This window comes from Humulus lupulus, chromosome 4 (genome assembly GCF_963169125.1).
Source record: "Humulus lupulus chromosome 4, drHumLupu1.1, whole genome shotgun sequence".
NCBI lineage: Eukaryota > Viridiplantae > Streptophyta > Magnoliopsida > Rosales > Cannabaceae > Humulus > Humulus lupulus.
In genome coordinates, this window is record NC_084796.1 from 233918540 (window position 1) to 233931855 (window position 13316).

The 13316-nt window shown below is 29.6% G+C and overlaps 1 long non-coding RNA gene across 3 annotated transcripts; it reads right to left on the reverse strand.

The window, feature by feature from the left end:
- Positions 1-3461: 3461 nt before the first annotated feature.
- LOC133831320 (uncharacterized) lies at positions 3462-6397 on the reverse strand. Of its 3 annotated transcripts, none has more exons than XR_009892484.1 (5): positions 6148-6397; positions 5929-6064; positions 5599-5739; positions 4236-4336; positions 3462-4115 (listed from the first exon to the last, which is right to left on the reverse strand). It is a non-coding gene; the product is annotated as an uncharacterized LOC133831320 (long non-coding RNA). The 3 variants fall into 3 exon arrangements; XR_009892483.1 differs by having other exon boundaries at positions 5983-6064; positions 6148-6396; XR_009892482.1 differs by having other exon boundaries at positions 3462-3906; positions 5983-6064; positions 6148-6395.
- Positions 6398-13316: the final 6919 nt, after the last annotated feature.

Sequence of the window (13316 nt, forward strand, 5' to 3'; positions counted from 1 at the left end):
AATTTGTTCTCTATAAGACCGAAGTTGAGAATCAACTTAACAAAAAGATTAAGGTGTTGAGAAGTGATCGAGGTCGTGAGTATGAATCGCCGTTTCTTGAATTCTGTGCTAAACATGGAATCATCTATGAAACCGCTGCACCTTATTCACCTCAACAAAATGGTGTTGCTGAATGAAAAAATCGTACATTGAAAGAAATAATGAATGCAATGTTGATTAGTTCTGGATTGCCTCAGAACATATGAGGAGAAGCTGTTTTGTCAGATAATCATCTTTTAAATAAAATACCCAAAAAGAAAGAAGATAAAACTCCTTATGAGTTATGGAAAAGAACAGAACCTTCCTTCAAATACTTATGAGTGTGGGAGTGTCTTGCCAAAGTGGTTGTACCTTTACCAAAAATGGTAAAAATAGGTCCAAAAACTATTGATTGCATTTTCATTGGTTATGCACATAATAGTAGCTCATATCGGTTTCTAGTGCATGAGTCTAAAATATCTGACATACACAAAAACACAATAATGGAATCCAGAAATGTGTCATTCTTTGAACACGTATTTCCATGTAGATCAAAAAAGGATTCTAGTTCGCTAAAACGAACACATGAGACTATTGCTGAAAATAGTCAAGATCAAAATCAAGAGTCTGAGGATAAACCTAGACGTAGCAAAAGAATTAGAACAGAAAATTCTTTTGGTCCAGATTTTCTGACCTATTTGCTAGAAGGTGAACCTCAAAACATTGATGAAGCTGTGAACTCCACTGAAGGCTCTATATGGAAATAAGCTATTAATAGTGAGATTGAATCTATACTTCAAAATCACACCTGGAAGTTAGTAGATCCACTACAAGAAATTCAACATTTACCTACCAATATTAATCGTGAGTAAAGATAGCGTATTGGTAGGTAAATTCTTTAACCTACATATATTTGACCAATTTTGTATTGGTAGGCTATAGTTAGTCGAGAAAGGTACCATTGCCTACGATTGACATATTGGTAGGTAAAACTTATGTGGACCCCACAGAAATGACTTGGAGTTGTTTGACGTGGCATCTAATTTTCAACTGACGTGGCAAGCCTTGTGGCAAATTTTTAGTGAAACACGTGACACTAAATGATTGGGTTACTTGTCCCTTTTTATTGGTTACGTGGCACTAAATGACTAGTCCATGTGGCATGAGTTGGTATACCTATTTTTACCTACACTTATTTATTTGCGAGTAAAGATAATGTTTATATGTAGGTAATTTTAATTATATCAATAAATTTAATTTAATATAAACAATAAATGAAAGAAGTTAATTTTAAAAATATTTACCATTATTCCTCAAATAAATTATTTAACATGAATAAAAAAATAAACAAACATATATTATAAAATATTCATTGCTTATTAAATGATAAGTGTTATACTAATTACATTTCATAAAATAAAATATCAACAATTCCATACAATTCTCTTTTCTCTAACAACATTTTTCTTGATATTCTTCACTTTGGAATTATTGCACGAGAGCCTCCTTTCTCTAACTGAACTCTGAGAATGTCGATGATGGCTTTGAGAGGTGAGGTTTGGGTTGGCGATAGTGGGAATGGCTGTAATTAACTTCAACATAAAAAATATCCCCAATTTAATCATCATAAGGATTTCAAATTATATATGATTTATTATTATGGACATTTATGACACTTGACATACCAGCATATATTAAAAACAAATATATGAGCACATCAAGTCTCATAATCACCAACATAAAATAAGTACACTTATTCTTAATCATCATTGGCAAAATAAATTCAAAGTAACAATGGCATAAATCCACAAACTAAAAATCAGATTATAGATATAGAACCAAACCCTACAGCCAAAGAGCAACACTAAATCTTAATACAAATATCAGAAACAAAGTATCAAACAAAATATACTAAAATATATCCTAGCTCAAAATAGATCCCTTCATATATAGGCATTAAAACAGATTCCTTCCTCAAAACAGAACCAGACCCTACATTCAAATAGCAACACCAAAGCTTAATACAAATATCAGAAACAAAGTACCAAACAACATATATTAAACCAAATCCTTACTCTAAATAGATTCCTTCATATATAAACATATTAAAACAGATTGTTTGCTCAAAACAAAACCAAACCCTACGATCAAAGAGCAACACTAAAGCTAAATACAAATATCAGAAACAAGAGCAAATCTAACTTGTAAGATGACACATTTAAAAGCATTAGCATATGTACCCAGAAGAACCAGTACTTAACTATTAAAAAACTTTAGAAACATAACAACAAATAAATAAATAGAATCAGTGCTTAACTATTAAAAAAAAACTCATCCTTAGTCAAGTTCATCAGCTATAATACATAAAAGAAAGTTTGATCAATCAGATTTAGGACAGTGAAAGCATAGGGAAAACAATATCAAATATGACAAACTCCCTGAACATGAACAAAACCCCAAAACCATGAATCACAACTCAAAGCTTAAGATTAATCAAACAAATAAACTAGAATAGCAATGAAACACATAAACCAGATCACAACAATGAAAAATAACTGAAAAACTCTACACAACTCAAAGCTGAAACACACTAATCATCAAAACAAAAATTTGTCAAACCTTATCTCAATAAAACAATAAATAAAGTTTAAATCTGCAAAAGAATCATAAAATCTAGTTTCTTATATACATATATGGATAGCAAGCATATAAGTTAGTTCAAACAAATCCAGAATTATGTCAAATTCAGCAAGCATAAAGATTATGATGTTACAATCAAAGAATCTCACCAAAATCAGTTTTTCACCCCATACTCAAAATCTCATATTTCATTCAAGTCAATTAGTCAACAACATACAATATAATTTGGCATAAATCATTTAATAGATTTGAATAACCACATAAAAAACTAAAAAAAATGTTGGACTTATTGGATCCTTATCAATTCATGCGAGGATTGGTCATTGGGGATCTCTAGAAAAAAAATCATAGAGAACCATAGAGCCTAGTAAGGTCCATAGAGCCTATCATTTAACCCTATGTAAGTAATGAGAAACAGTACTACTACAAAAATTACACGAGAAGTCAGTTAAAAACCGACTTATAAACGTTCATAAGTCGGTTTGGAACCGACCTCCCATGCAATGACTTACCATGTGAATACATGGTAGGTCGGTTGCACAACCGACCTATGGTGTACAGCAGGGTAGGTCGGTTGCACAACCGACCTATGGTGTACAGCAAGAGAGATCGGTTGCACAACCGACCTATGATGTACAGCAGGGGAGGTCGGTTGCACAACCGACCTATGATGTTCTGCATCATATGATGTTCTGCATCACACCTCAGTTTTTGTACACACGACTTGTGGTGTTCTATTTTTTTTTCATATTAACTTGTATATTTTCTTTCATATTAACTTGTAGATACCTCACACTATTGAAATCGAGCATCAAAATGAATAGAACCAATATCAAAATCACAATAAACCTTTAGATCTGTACAAATTTATAGTATATACAATATATATATAAATATAGAATACTCATTTCTATCCAAATTTACATATATAATACAATGTACAAATATACAAAACATAGATTAATAGATTGATGGCCATAATAAATACCCAAACTCCAACCATAAGAAGCAGAGCAACGGACTTCATGACCACAACATGCACTCCCATAGACGCCAACACTATTCTTTGTTGTGCCATTGCCATTGCATATTACAGCACCTACAGGCTACAGCACCAATGGGTGACCTAGTATGCCTTAGAGAAATACAAGATGAATAAAAACCTGTTCTTTTCGCTGCTCAGCCTCAATTTCATCTGCATCCAGTGGCTTCTTCATCAAATAATAAATTGGAGGCTCTGTCTTAGTCCTGAAAAGAATAAATTCAAAACAATAAAATATGAGCCAACAATTAAAACAAATGGGTTTTGAATTTCTACCTAAAACCTTGCTATACAGCAAGAAACTTCACTCATTCATCAACTTGCTTCAATACTATTATGCACATGAACAGAAAAACTTATCTTCGGCTCAATAAAATGTGAATATAGACACTTTTGGGTCAAAAATAAAAATAACCTGCAAAAAAGTTACAGTTAAAATTTTACCATATTGGATTCATCAATTTTGAAAGAACATTGATAAAGAGATAAACACTAACTTAAAACCAAAAAAAAAAATCATTGATGGAGACTCTACCTTATAAAATTGCAGTGTTTTTTATGGTGCTCACTCCACCGAAGATACAGTAATTCCAACTTCTTCTCTTCTGTCTTGGCATAAACACGTGCCCACAGAGTCTGACACAACATGGGCAAAAGCATAAAAAATTAATTAGTATAGCTAGATTTCCTAATAGAAAAAGCATTGATGTTCACCAGCAGGTCAATTACATATGTGATTAACAAACCATATCTCTCCTCCGCTTTTCAAGCCTCTACACAGAATATTGCTTCGTGACAAGTCAGTTCAAAGTTTAGCAATTTACATGATAAACATCCAAAACTCTGCCCACGTCCATTCAATATTTTTGCCCAAAATTAAGAGGTTATAAATTTAGAAGTTCAAATCGCTTTTGTTTGCAGTAGAATACATTAAAATTTCATTTATACACTAAAAAAGCACTTACTATGCCAAAAACTTGAAACACAAATATATACTCAAAACTATCAACAAACAAACACTTTAAAAAATATATAAATAATAAAAGCAACCACATAGTCATATCTTCTTGAGTAAATGTCAATGAGGCAAATACTTATATAAATTAACGGGGGAAGTATGTTCCTTTTTAAAAAAAAAAAAAAAAAAGAACAAAAGAACAAAACTTTGTATTATTCATTTGAATGAAATACAATGTAAAAGGAACATGTAAACATCATTTGGATGAAAACATAAGACCTGAGAAACAGCAATGAACACAAACAAATGAAAGTTATGAAACAGAAACGGCAGCAACTTTGCAACAAGTTGTTCCAATCTCTAACTAAATCTAAGAAAGAGAGTCCCTCAAACCCTTTTAACTTTATAAACCCAAGGTGCCACCCTGAAGTAGGTGTACGTTCATTTCCAAGCATTTATCATGCATCAATTACATGCAAATAATATCAAAGTACTTAACTAAGACAGCAGCCATCATAATAATTATTACACAAATGTGTGATGACCTGTAAACTCTTTTTTGTTTTAAATAAAAGTCAAATTAATCACTAGCTCTCATATCTTAGTAGCATATTTTCCCCTTTTGTGATGTAAACAACTACCATATCATCTTTTCTTCAATAGCTAATGGGAAGTCAATTGGTAAGGCCAGACAAATATCTAAGATCTTTATGGTTGGTTCCGACGTGTGATTGATCTATAAATTCAGATATTCAAAATAGATAATAACCTCATAACTCAAACATTAGAGCTTAACTTGATAATTAAATAAAGAGAAGCTAAACACTAGCTCAAATAAAGTTATTCTGTTCAACTTCTGTTTTGCAAGGGTCTACCTACTAAGCTAACAAACAAGAAAGAGAAAATCCAAAAGAAGACTAGTAAAGTGATATGAATTTACCTTCCTCATTGGTCTTTGATTGCCATCTCTCCTGGACCAACCACTTTGCAGCAAATTTCCATAAGTAACTTCCTTGACCGAATCATCTTCATTCACGTCCTCATTTGCTTTGGCATCCTCAGTGATCTCTCAATCTTCCACCTACTTCCAAAAATTAGAATCATACAATTTCTAGACTATGTTATAAAGAACAGAAAAAGAAAAAAAAAAAGACTTCCCATTGGTTCAAAAATAGTGTTTTTCTTAACTTTTTTATATTTTCTCTTCAACCAAACAGAAAACTAAGTATAACTAAGATAAACCAAAACCCAAGAAGTCTACCATCAATACCTAAGGATTAATGAAAATTAAAGAAAGATTGAGCAACATAATTCTAAAGAGCACCATTGGCGGCAAAGTTACAAGGACCAGCGCCGAGCAAGCATCCCCGACGAAGCCCCCGAGGATCCCAAAGGTGGTCAGTAATCTAAAAATTTACCGAGAAAATCAGAGAGAAAACACACTGTGCTACAATATACATCCAAAAGTGAGAGAGAGGGAAAATCAGACCTCGCATTGCTAGCGTTGAAGCTCATCGATCTCCTTGCGAAGATCGTCTTCTGATTTCTCAGCGAAAGTGGTTGCCATGGATTGAATGGCTAATGGCAATGGCAGTGGGGACAGTGCCAAAACCCTTTGGGAGGCGTCGTCGGAGGCCAAGTTGAGAAGAAAAGAGTGGGAAATCGAGACCAAATGAGAAAAGAAGAATGGGAAGCCGAGGAAGAGAAGAGGCAGCAATTTTGTTTTGTTTTTGCTGAATTTTCTTTAATTCCAAATAATTATTTAATTTATATTAGAAAATTATAATATATTAATAAATATCTATTTATTTATACTTATTTCTTCCCCAAATAAATTATATATATATATTATTTAGATAAATTAATATATTTTAAAATTTTAATAATATAAAAAAATTAGAGTATCTTTAATAATATATTTTTATAATGACATGATAGGTCGGTTCTACACAACCGACCTACCATGTCACACGAGAAGTCATTTCCCACACAACCGACCTACTATATCATCTAAAAAAATTATTAAAGAGAAACTCTAAATTATTTTATAAAGTTTTTTTATTTTAAATTATAAATACTATTAAATTAAAATATTTTCTTGTTTATAAAAATGAAATTAATTTTTTAATTACAAATAATTTATTAATTTATTTATATTTCAAAAATTATAATATATGTAATTTTAATAAGTATATATTTTTTATACTTATTTCATACCCAAATAAATTATATATATGTATTGTTTAAATAAATTAATATATTTTAAAATTTCAATAATATAAAACAAATTAGATTATCTTTAATAATGTATTTTTATAATGACATGGTAGGTCGGTTCTACACAACCAACCTACCATGTCAAATGAGAAGTCATTTCCCACACAACCGACCTACCATGTCATCTAAAAAATTATTAATGAGAAACTCTAAATTATTTTATAAAGTTTTTTTATTTTAAATTATAAATACTATTAAATTAAAATATTTTCTTGTTTATAAAAAAATTAATTAATTTGTTTTAATTACAAGTAATTTATTAATTTATTTATATTTAAAAATTATAATATATGTAATATTAATAAGTATATATATTTTTTATACTTATTTCATACCCAAATAAATTATATATATGTATTGTTTAAATAAATTAATATATTTTAAATTTTCAATAATATAAAATAAATTAGAGTATCTTTAATAATATATTTTTATAATGACATGGTAGATCGGTTCTATACAACCGACCTACCATGTCACATGAGAAGTCATTTCCCACACAACCGACCTACCATGTCATCTAAAAAATTATTAAAAAGATACTCTAAATTATTTTATAAAGTTTTTTTATTTTAAATTATAAATACTAATAAATTAAAATATTTTCTTGTTTATAAAAAAATTAATTAATTTGTTTTAATTACAAGTAATTTATTAATTTATTTATATTTAAAAATTATAATATATGTAATATTAATAAGTATATATATTTTTATACTTATTTCATACCCAAATAAATTATATATATATATGTATTGTTTAAATAAATTAATATATTTTAAAATTTCAATAATATAAAAACAAATTAGAGTATCTTTAATAATGTATTTTTATAATGACATGGTAGGTCGGTTCTATACAACTGACGTACCATGTCACATGAGAAGTCATTTCCCACACAACTGACTTACCATGTCATCTAAAAAATTATTAAAAAGATACTCTAAATTATTTTATAAAGTTTTTTATTTTAAATTATAAATACTATTAAATTAAAATATTTTCTTGTTTATAAAAAATTAAATTAATTTGTTTTAATTACAAATAATTTATTAATTTATTTATATTTCAAAAATTATAATATATGTAATATTAATAAATATATATCTTTTTTTATACTTATTTCATACCCAAATAAGTTATATATATATGTATTGTTTAAATAAATTAATATATTTTAAAAATTCAATAATATAAAACTAATTAGAGTATCTTTAATAATGTATTTTTATAATGACATGGTAGGTCGGTTCTATACAACCGACCTCCCATGTCATCTAAAAAATTATTTAAAAGATACTCTAAATTATTTTATAAAGTTTTTTTATTTTAAATTATAAATACTATTAAATTAAAATATTTTCTTGTTTATAAAAAATTAAATTAATTTGTTTTAATTACAAATAATTTATTAATTTATTTATATTTCAAAAATTATAATATATGTAATATTAATAAATATATATTTTTTATACTTATTTCATGCCCAAATAAATTATATGTATGTATTGTTTAAATAAATTAATATATTTTAAAATTTCAATAATATAAAACTTATTAGAGTATCTTTAATAATGTATTTTTATAATGACATGGTAGGTTGGTTCTATACAACCGACTTACCATGTCACATGAGAAGTCATTTCCCACGCAACTGACCTACCATGTCATCTAAAAAATTATTAAAGAGATACTCTAAATTATTTTATAAAGTTTTTTTATTTTAAATTATAAATACTATTAAATTAAAATATTTTATTGTTTATAAAATATTAAATTCATTTGTTTTAATTACAAATAATTTATTAACTTATTTATATTTCAAAAATTATAATATATATAATATTAATAAGTATATTTTTTATACTTATTTCATACTGAAATAATTATATATGTATTGTTTAAATAAATTAATATATTTAAAATTCAAATAATGTAAAATTTATATTTGTTAATATTACATTATAATTATATTTTATAAATAAAAAATATTTTAATTTAATAAAATTTACAATTTAAAATAAATAAATAATAATTTGATAAAAGAGTAGCGTCTTAAATTATTTTTTAAAGGACATGTTAGTTCGATTTCCTGTCATTATACAAATATATTGTTAAAGATACTCTAATTTGTTTTTACATTATTAAAATTTTAAAATATATTAATTTAATTTAATTTATTTATTTATTTATACTTTAAAACATTATGATGTAATATTGATAAATATAAATTTCTTACATTTATTTCATACACTAATAGCTTACATATATATATATATATTTATAGTTTAAATAAATTAATATATTTTAAAATTCTTATAATGTGACATGATAAGTCGGTTCACATAGTAGCGACCTACCATGTCAGCAAGGTAGGACATGGGAGGTCGGTACATGGTAGGTCGATTTTGCATGAACCGACCTATTATGTCTTCTACAAGCATGGTAGGTCGGTTCACACAGAACCGACCTATCATGTCCACATGGGAGGTCGGTTCTCGCGCAATCGACGTCCTATGCTTACCTTTGACATACATGATAAGTCAGTTCTGTATAAACCGACTTATGAACATGTGTTAAGTCGGTTTAAGCAGAACCGACCTCTCATGGCCGATGGCTGATGTCCAAATTGTAGTAATATTGCTACTCTCATTAGAAATAATACATCATAAGCAAGCATGAGAAAAGAGTAAGACAATATTGAATGAGTTACTCTCATTAGAAACTAACTAAACCCTCTTTGGATGAGTAGATTTGCATTTCCCTACAGAGAAAACAATTAATCTACATAACAGTGGAATAAACATTTAATTCGAAAACTTTTAATTTCAAAATCACACAAAATGCAAATAACTGATAAATGTTCACCATCACAGTCGGCAATATTACACAAATAATAAAAACTCATCAAAATATCTAGATTATAAAAAATCAACAATATTAATAATTATTGCTTTCAAACAAGATAAAAATGAAGATATACAAGACATTCTAGAGCCACAAACTGTGACATTTAAAGCTTTTCAGAGACACAAAACAGATTAGAAACACACAAGAAAAACTAAATCTAAAGCTAATATCAACATAACAAATAATCTGAAAATCTCAAATCTAAAAAAATATCAATAAACAAAACAGAGTAGAAACATAAATTTCCTAACTCTAAATCTGTCAATATAAAAAATATATAAACAATATACTATGCAATTCGAAAACCTAAAATCCAAAACACATGGCAATATACAAACATGGAAAAATATGCCTCAGATTAATGAAACATCACTAATCCTTCAGATTATTGGGGATTTAGTCATTGTGATCTCATACAAAATACCTCAATTGGAAAATCTCAAATCCATCAACCAGTCCGAAAAATTCATAGCCTCCAAGCAATCCAAGACCCTCAATGCATCCAAGCAATCCAAAATCCTCAATCCAAACTAAGCAATCCAAAACAGATATTACTAACTACACATATTCTAAACAATAAACAGAAAATAATTACTTACAGAGAACAGAGGTCCTCAAGATCCAAGATGTACTGAGAGAACAAAGGGTCACAAGCATATACAGCACATGATAGAGGCTTAGTCATGGACGCAGTGGCTTAGGTTGAACGGCAACAATCTGGGTTCAAGATCGGGGATGAGGCGCCTGGGTTCAAGAAAACAGGTGAAGGCATCTCGGTTCAACAATGGAGAAGAAGGCATTTGGATTCATCCATGGAGATGAAGGGTCTCGGCTATTCTCAGCCATGGGCTCAGAGAAGAGAGAAGAGAGAGGTGGGGCTTGTGGCGGGGCTCGGAGAAGAGAGAAGAGAGAGGCAGTGCTCAAAGAAGAGAGAAGAGAGGCGACTGAGTGTTTGGAAGAATGGAGATGAGTTGAGAGATAAGTTAGGTTTAGGGTTATAAGTATATAATGATATTAAGTAATAAATTTATTTATGTTTTTATTATATTATATATGTATTGATAAAATGTGTAAATTATAAAATAACTATATATTGTCACACACTAGGATAATTTTGTACACATCATCATTAATTTTAATAAAATTTTAAAAATTAAAATAAAGTTGGAGGGAAAAATAAGCTCCAAAAGCTGAAAATTTTCCCTCCAATATATACGTAGGTAAAACTCTTTACCTACCAATTTTATTGGTAGCAAAAAATAAATTTGATATAGTTTATATATTTTGCAATATTTACCTACGAATAATTCGTACCATTAAATATTGGTAGGTAAAACTCATCTTTGCCTACAAATAAATATAAGTAGGTAAAAATTTGGTAGGTAAATGTCAGATTTCTTGTAGTGATCTTCCTCCAGGATGTAAGCCTTTAGGGGCCAAATGGATTTTCAAGAGGAAAATGAAAGTTGATGGTTCAATTGATAAGTATAAGGCACGACTTGTAATTAAAGGTTATAAGCAACGTGAATGCCTTGATTACTTTGACACTTATTCTCCTGTGACGAGAATAACTTCCATTAGGATGATACTTGCTATTGTTGTGTTGCGCAATCGTGAAGTACATCAAATGGATGTGAAAATTGCTTTTTTAAATGGGGATTTAAATGAAGAAATTTATATGGAACAACCCATGGGTTTTTCCTCCCCAAGAAAAGAAAGAAAAGTTTGTAAATTGGTGAAATCTTTATATGGTTTAAAGCAAGCACCAAAACAATGACATAAGAAATTTGACCAAAAAATGTTGGCAAAGGCTTCAAAATCAATGAATGCGATAAATATATTTATGTTAAAGAAACAGATAATGACTATGTCATTTTGTGTCTTTACGTAGATGACATGCTCATTGTTGGACGCAGTGATAAGATGATCAAATCTATCAAGACTATGTTGAACTCAAAATTTGACATGGAAGATATAGGTCTAGCAGATGTCATTTTGGGGATTCAAATCTCAAGGACATCTGATAAGATCATTCTAAGCCAGTCACATTATGTGGACAAAATTCTTGAGAAATTCAACAAAGAAGATTTTGGTGTATCTAGAACCCCTGTAGATTCGAGTCTACATTTGTTCAAGAACAAAGGGGAGAGTGTCTCTTAGGTAGAGTACTATAGAATTATTGGAAGTCTAATGTCCTTAATGAGTTGTACAAGACTTGATATAGCCTACGTAGTTAGTAAACTGAGTAGATACACGAGTAATCCAGGGTCTGACCACTAGAAAGGAATATCAAGAGTACTTAGGTACTTGCAATTTACTCGTAGCTATGGGCTGCACTATACTAAATATCCAGCAATACTTGAAGGGATTTTGATGCTAATTGGATATCTGATATGAAAGACTCAAAGTCTACGAGTGGATATGTTTTTACACTCGGTGGTGCAGCTATATCATGGAAATCTTCTAAACAAACGGTAATAGCTAGATCCACGATGGAATTTGAGTTTATTGCCTTAGACAAGTGTGGCGAAGAAGCTGAATGGCTTCGTCAATTTTTAGAAGATATTCCAAAATGGCCTAAACCAGTGCCAGTTATTGGCATACATTGCGATAGTCAATCTGCAATTGGTAGGGCACATAATAATAATTTGTATAATGGTAAGTCTAGACATATACGTCGTAGACACAATACCATTAGACAACTACTCTCAGTTGGAGTTATCTCTATTGACTATGTGAAGTCAAAGGATAATATTGCGGATCCGCTAACCAAAGGGTTAAATAAAGAGTTGGTTGAAAAATCATCAAAGGGAATGGACTAAAGCCCATGAATGAAAAATCAATACTGTAGACACCCAACCTAGTTGATTGGAGATCCCAAGATCTAAGTTCAAAGGGACAATTAAAACTGTAAAGACTATGTTGGATCACTGTGGGGGTTATCCTCATTGTCCATTCCTATGATGAAACAGTGATAACCGTAAGGAAAATGTTAAGCTATGCTTTTAATAATTTCTTATGCGTCGAAATGTCGAGCAGAGTAATACAGGTTACTCTTAATTAAGAAAATCACCTATGCAAGAGAGGAGATTGGTCACTTCTATAGGAATTGAATAGGGCTCAATTCCTGGAATATCTCTTGCAGAACCAGGGAAATGTTCAAGGTCAAAAACAAACATAATATTGAGAACCAAAATATGTCAAGAAAGATTCCTATGTGTGGTATATCATCATTTACACGAACGACAGAACAGTTTAAAGACACCGCGTCTACTGATCAGCCAGTAAAGTAAATATACTTACACAATTGATGGTTCAAAGGATAACACCTACCTATCCTATGCGGGTTTCTAACGTTGAACTCTATCACCTAAGTCTAGTTCTTTTGTTGTTTTTCCTTGAGTCAGTTTTTCATTCATGTGGGGGATTGTTATAATTTTTTGTTTGAATTGAAAAACCTATGGTATTAGT